General features: G+C 34.5%; 1 pseudogene; it reads right to left on the bottom strand.

The window, feature by feature from the left end:
- Positions 1–7,500, bottom strand: part of LOC137642698 (acetylcholine receptor subunit alpha-like) — a 73,867-nt pseudogene that overhangs the window by 5,903 nt on the left and 60,464 nt on the right.

Genomic DNA, 7,500 nt, shown 5'->3' with positions numbered 1-7,500 from the left:
TCTAATATCCCTGACACCATCTATTCTGTATTTTCATCACAGTGCTTCAGAATTCTAGTCATCTGGCTTATCAATGTCCCTTTTTTAATTCCAGAATTAAGAATACTTTTATGACATTGTATTGCTCCTTTACTCTGAAGATACCAATAAATTAATTTTTATGCAATGTTGCTTTGAATTAAATGCAATAGCCAAGTTTCATATTATAGTGTTAAAGTGACCTGGTATGATATAAAAAGTAGGCGTACTAAAGAGGTAGACCATAGAGTAAAATATTCCCTTTTGCACTAAAGTGTGCGCTCCAGGCATTTATGAGAGAGAGAGAGAGAGAGAGAGAGAGAGAGAGAGGAGAGAGAGAGAGGAGAGAGAGAGAGAGAGAGAGAGAGAGAGAGAGAGAGAGAGAGTACATATTTCCGAAACTTCTCTTTCGCTTATATGAAGGTTCTTGACTATTTCAACAAGTGAACTCTATCCTAGGCGCCCCCTCCCTTGCCCTTATATAGTAACCCTCCGGTTATTTAGGGGATCAGCTGGCGACGTTCTATTGCACCTAAACAATTTTCTCATTCCCAATTGTAGAAATCTTTATCCCAGATTATTGACTCACCCAGAGCGGGCCCTTTGATGATCCATGCATAAGCGGGAGCGTTCCTCTCGACATACATGCTCATTCGTATGGTGATATAGGGCTCCACACAGCAGTTGTAGAGCCGGTAATCGCGAACGATCTTGGAATCCAGTAGATTCCAAGTTCCTCTCGTCAAGTTCAGGCCGCTTTCCGTGGTTCTCACCGGTATGTCGATCTGCTCAGAGAGAAAGATAGAGAGAGAGGTGAATGAACAACAAATAATAGGAACAGCTAATAACGTCTAATGCTGAGAGAGAGAGAGAACAACAAATAATAGAAACAGCTAATAACATCAAATGCTGAGAGAGAGAGAGAGAGAGAGAGAGAGAGAGAGAGAGAGAGAGAGAGAGAGAGAGAGAGAGAGAGAGAGAGAACAGCAACAAATAATAAAAACAGCTAATAACATCAAATGCTGAGAGAGAGAGAGAGAGAGAGAGAGAGAGAGAGAGAGAGAGAGAGAGAGAGAGAGAGAGAGAGAGAGAGAGATATGAATGAACAACAAATAATACAATCAACTAATAACCTCAAATGGTTTTAAATCGCATTATTGTCCAAATATTCGACCAATAGATGGTAAACTTTCCCTTTTCCTTACCGCAGGCTTTTCATCCTTGACTTGTAGGTCAATGGTGAATCCATCGTGCACCCAGGATCCCAGGATTGTCGTGCAGTTGTGCTTGTCGTGGGGCCAGTATGTGAGGTCCATCACGCAGGTGAAGTGAAGCTTGATGGGCGGAACGAAGAGGACTTTCCCCGTCGCGTAGACGATGACCAACGTGTTTGCCGTAGGTCATGGCCTTCTCTGGCGTCGCGCTATCGATGGTCAGAGATTGGAGGTTAGGGAATTTGAAGAGATTGGTGAATTAGTAACGATATTATAATCTGATGCGAAGTATAATGAAATTGTAATTGAATACGAATAATAATGAGAAGGGACTGTGTGCTGCATTTGGAACAATAGCATATTAAGATACAGTCGACAAAAAAGAAATAGCGAGAAATATAAATAAAGAATAGAATGACAAATGTTAAACGATGGTCAACAAAATAGGAGAATCTGCTTGTAATAAGGGAATAAAAGAATAAACAAAGAAGAAAACAATCATCTATAGGCCAGAAAACAACCTACATGAATATGATAATTGATGAAATAATTATTTATGAATTATATTTTAAAGGAATCTACAAAACTAGTGCATAAAAGGGCATCCTTATTGTTGATACGCACGAAAGGTTACAATTCCTCCATACCTGTTATAAACACCAATATCAGGCTTCCAAATGTGGGAATGAGGAACCATAATCTTTGTTATCCCACCGTATCTCTCGACATCCCACATTAGCCTGGGGTCATTCCATTCCTAGAAAAGAAGGGAAACGATACTGCCGTAAGTTTTACGATGAATTCGACACATCACGCCACCTTTTCTCCTGATTTATCCCTTTCTGGACATTTAAACCCATCTAATGGCTGAAAGCTGTGTTCATTTGCTTTGTATGTATTTATCATGCATGTGCCCTATAAGAAATTTTAGTTAAACTGCTCTTTGTATTCGACGGCATTTAATTATTACGATTGTGACAATTAGATGATGTTCTGTTTCATTTCTGGATTCTTTTATTATCATTTAAATTATTATTAGAATGATTGAAATTATAATAATAATGTATTTGTCAAATCACAATGATATACTCACATTCACCATCCAGGCATCAACCATCAAAGAGTGAGTTTCTTCCACCTGTAAGAAAAAGAAATATTTATTATCATTTCGTTATGAATAGAGAGAGAGAGAGAGAGAGAGAGAGAGAGAGAGAGAGAGAGAGAGAGAGAGAGAGAGAGAGACTAAAGTTATTTATCATATGAAAAATAGATTTTGCTTAAACTGGGAACTAATCTCCTGTATAATAAACTATATATATATATATATATATATATATATATATATATATATATATATATATATATATATATATATATATATATTTATATATTCCGTTCACGCTCAGAGATATTGCCAGATGTATAATTAGGAGGTCATTCCTCGTCTCTCGGTGAGGGGAGGGGATGTAGTCATACCCTGGTGAGAGAGGTTGTAGTTGGGAAAGGGGGAGAGTGTGAGAAGGGATGAATCTGTGTGCGTGTGTGAGAATATCTATTTAAATATTTAGCCATCATTTTGACTGGTCGCATACACTATTTAGCTGTAAAGACCCTGGGGTCGGTTGATTTATAATAGTGTTTTTATTATCCTTACATAATGGCAAAAGAGGATATGTGTTCAAAGGAAAAGGGAGAAGATGTTGATAAAGGAAATGATGGCATAATGACCTTAGTTTCCCAATTTTTAAGTAAAATATCACCCATGTGAAGCAATGTTTATTTATCCCACGTTTATTTGTTTATTCTATTAATCATAACACGTTTTCTTAGTTTTGGTATACATTTTTGTACTGCACTGTAATTTGATAATGTAAATTCTGCGTAAAATTGACCCATAAAAGGAGCATCCTTAGGTGGGGAGCCAATTAATGCTATTTTCATTCATTCTTATAGGGAAATTTGTTTTATGTTCAAACTGTTTGATGTTCAAACATGGTTTCTGAACGAATCATGTTCGATATGATATCCGAGATACTATACTGTATTCTAGCTCCCTTACCTAAAATTTTAGTTTTACTAATGGTATTTCATACTTAGCAGTTGGCGATCGAATCTCCAATGGCAAAAAAAAAAAAAAAAAAAAAATTGTCCTTTATATTTCACATCTTTTATTACTCCCGTTCTTTGTTCTCTATTCCTCTCCATGTTTTTAATCTGGCATTAGAATTGTAATATTTGAAAGATACACTATTTTGAGTAGCAATTAATATTGGCATTGCTAAACATTAGCAACAGGTATACCCTCTCTCAGGACAATTTTTTTCTGGGTAGGGCTACCTCAGTATATATTCAATAACAAAACATGAATAAAAAGAACCACTTTCTGGGTCACCGACTTACACAGTTCTGCTCTAGTCCTTAAGAGATGTGCATGAAATACGTAATTGTAAGTTCTTAGGCTTGGCAGTTTGAAAACTATAGTGTCTCTGTTGACTTAGGTAGTATATTAATTACCTTCTATTCAGTCACCTGCAGCTATTCTAAGGTGAAGAAAGCTATTTGACAATTGCAGCGTTAATACATTTTGGAGGCAACCCCTTCAAGGTGGAAATTGCACATTATTGTGGATAGAAACATACCCACACACATTATATATATATATATATATATATATATATATATATATATATATATATATATATGTATGTATGTATACATATATATATATATATATATATATATATATATATATATATATATATATATATATATATATATTGGCAACGTCAGGAAGATAATCTGTATTTAGTAAACATTTTGCAAGAGAAAAGGATGTCTTATGTGGCAAAGTTATATGTAAAGGGGATGATATGGCCACTATTCTTTATGGAAATGTAAAATGTAATTGTGATATAGGTAGATAGACAAGAATGGATTGTTAAAATAGCATAGATGTAAAGATGGATCAGTCGCTGGTAGGGGATTTGGTCACTAAGACAAAAAAGGTCAGCGAATTGCTATTGAAAAGTTTGTACGGGGAGAAGGAAGATATGTAAGTTGGGCAAAGCACAGACAAAATGTACTGAAAGAGGTGTTGGAACAAAAGCACTTTAGTATAGAAAATAGGGAATACATAAATAAAAACATACAACTAGTGTGACCTACTTTTTGAAAAGAATTAGTTTGGATTATTCAGGGCACTTTAAAAATTTAAGTGAAGTACAAATTTTAGTATGAAAAAATCAAAATGGCTGACTCTTGAGTTTGTGACTTCCAAACGTATCTATAGAGCTGTGAAATTGGTAGTAGACAATGGGGTGAGATTCTTGGAATAAATAAAACTTTTATACGGAACACTGCTGATCAACTTTACTAAAGAATATTAGTGTGTGAGGAGCCTCACTCGGTGTGGGAGAAAAATCCTGCGTGTAAGGGGAAGAGTTCAAGTACAAATTCTTAGAAGCAGACTTAGCAAATCCTGTGATATGATTCTTCCAAAACTTGTTTATTAATTTGTAAGTAAAATATGCTGATAGATTGTATGAAGTACATTTTCAATTTCTTGCTTATTATGAGTGATGAATTTATCGAGGAAACTCGAAAGAAAATTAATGTCGTAAACTTTAGAATTAACGAAGTTTCGACTGATTCGGTCACATATTGCGTATACCTGATCTGACAGAATTACACGAAGCTAAGAATGATTGAAGTAGGATTTTTCCAAAACCAGAGATTTAAAGGCGGCCTATTTACTAACAATAAATTCTCTACTTCAAGCTCCTGAAAACCCATTTAGTTATCAATAACCGTTTTATTTTTATCTTTAATACTTACCATTTCGAAGTGCTTGATTGTAAGCCTGAATTCAACCCTCGTGGACACATCGGGGAGTGATAATTTGTCGTACTGAGACAGGAGGTCGTGACGTAGCAACTGCTCGAATTCGTTGAAGCCATCTGTGGAGATATCAGTAAGTCGTTAGTGGAATCTTATTACCGCTCTCAAGTGCAAGTAAACAGACACTTCTATAAGGCTATATATATATATACATATATATATGTATATATATATATATATATATATATATATATATATATATATATATATATATATATATATATATACAGATACATGTATATATGTGTATATATATATATAATATATATATATATATATATATATATATATATATATGTATATATATATACTGTATAGGCTACTGTAAATATATGTATATACTGTATATATATATATATATATATATATATATATAATCTACTGTATATATATGTATATACTGTATATATATGTATATACTGTATATATATATATATATATATATATATATATATATATATATATATATATATATATATTTATAATGCTTTGTGGGAAGGGTCGTAGTCTTAGGCAATTTTCATTAAGTGATAAAGTGCTTATGCCATCAATTATTTATAGACAACATTTAGTTCTCTGTATTTGTTTTATCATCAGGGCTAGAGTTTTAATAAAAGGTTGAATTTATTATGGTTCTTCTCCATTTATTAAATTTTGATCGACAGCTGTTTCAGCCAAAAACTAATGGCTTTCATCAGGGCATCCCTGCAAGGAAGTCCTTATCCACACAGACGAATATTAGAAAAAATCTAAATACTTTTAAAAACAATTATAAATTTAACTAGTTGAATATTGATTGGTTGACAGGGAATGTTGAATTTGATTGTGAGATAGCCATGCATCTGCTAAAATGTAAAATACTCCTCTCTCTCTCTCTCTCTCTCTCTCTCTCTCTCTCTCTCTCTCTCTCTCTCTCTCTCTCTCTCTCTCTCTCTCTGATGTGTGCATCTTAGACGTCAATCTATAATGCTTATAAATTACAAGTTTTTTGCGTCAACATATATATGAACATTATCTTTATTTAGCTGATAGATGATGTCTGTTGAAACCTGGCAACAAGTTAATGTACAAATTTCTCTTATGAAAACATGATCCTATTTGTAAAGTAATGATAAGGAATTTATGAACGCACGAGACCATTTATGTCAAGCACCCATTGAAGCAGCAACGAACTTCAGTCTTACTAAAGTTTTGATTCAAAACACTATTAATCACGACAGTGCCACGCAGCACAGTGCCATGAAAGCTAAGAGCCTCTAGTGTCAAGCAAAACAAACAAAGATTCTGTCGTGTGTGTATTATTGTTGTACTTTTCTCCTATGATACGCAATGTCCAGGGCACTGCATTCCGCAATAAACTTTGCGATTATGGTAATAGATTTCACTCATGCGAGCACTCATGCCATTTACGGGCAATTATGAGAACGTCAGTGCCTTATCAAATTCGAGTATTTTCATTGGGTTCACAGAAGGACAAAGCGAATCGGCTCTACTCTAAACAGAAGGACTTGTGAGTGTTATTGTACGACTCGAGGGAAACCTTAGACTTAGGTTGAAGTCTGAATTAAGTCGATTAGGAGCAGGATTCGATCCTGCCTCTTGAAGAGGAGGGGAGGCGGCGGTTCATTGCAGTCCGCGATAAGAAGAGTTTATTTTGGGTTGAGTCCTTATGCGGTCGTTCAAGGAGCTCCATCATGGCTGCTCTTTGGGTGGAGACGGGGATCTGACACTCAGTTACGTCATTCTTGCTTTGGGATTTTCCCTCACATTTAATGATGTATCGATCTTCATTGTGCTGCGTTGCAATTTCCAAACGTGAGTACATGTTATTTGTTCGACCATTTCGTATGGGGTGGATAACCTGAAGCTTCATTTACAATTAGAAATACCTTTGCAATCATGGAGTAACCTATGTGGTATTGATTACATATTTGATTTAATTTTTTTCGTTGCATAGATTTCTTTTCCTGGTAACAAAATATTTAACAATTGTTTACATTTATATTTATTAATTTCCATTTATTTATAATCTCAATTTTAATAGTCTGTATTCATTTTTTTCTTCTTCTTCTTCCCGTACATGAAATGGTTACTTCATCCGTTAGCAATTTCCTTTAACTTTGCTGATTCCAAGAATGCATTAACATAATGGAGGTAGAAATGCCATCTCATGCTCATCAGAAAGATATCGGCAACTAAACAAGGTATATTTCTTTTGATCGTTCATCAGTTTTAATTTTCCTATTGATTACTTCGGTGTACCAAGTGATATCTTACATTTTTTGAGAGGTCGCTAAACTTGAATGCGGGTGAAATCTTCAATTAAAGTAACACCTTGAATCTAAACACATTTCTGATTTACTACCCTTTT

This window comes from Palaemon carinicauda, chromosome 6, assembly GCF_036898095.1.
Source record: "Palaemon carinicauda isolate YSFRI2023 chromosome 6, ASM3689809v2, whole genome shotgun sequence".
Taxonomy (NCBI): domain Eukaryota; kingdom Metazoa; phylum Arthropoda; class Malacostraca; order Decapoda; family Palaemonidae; genus Palaemon; species Palaemon carinicauda.
Note: the sequence above shows the minus strand (reverse complement) of the source record. Positions and strands in the feature narration are given on the sequence as shown.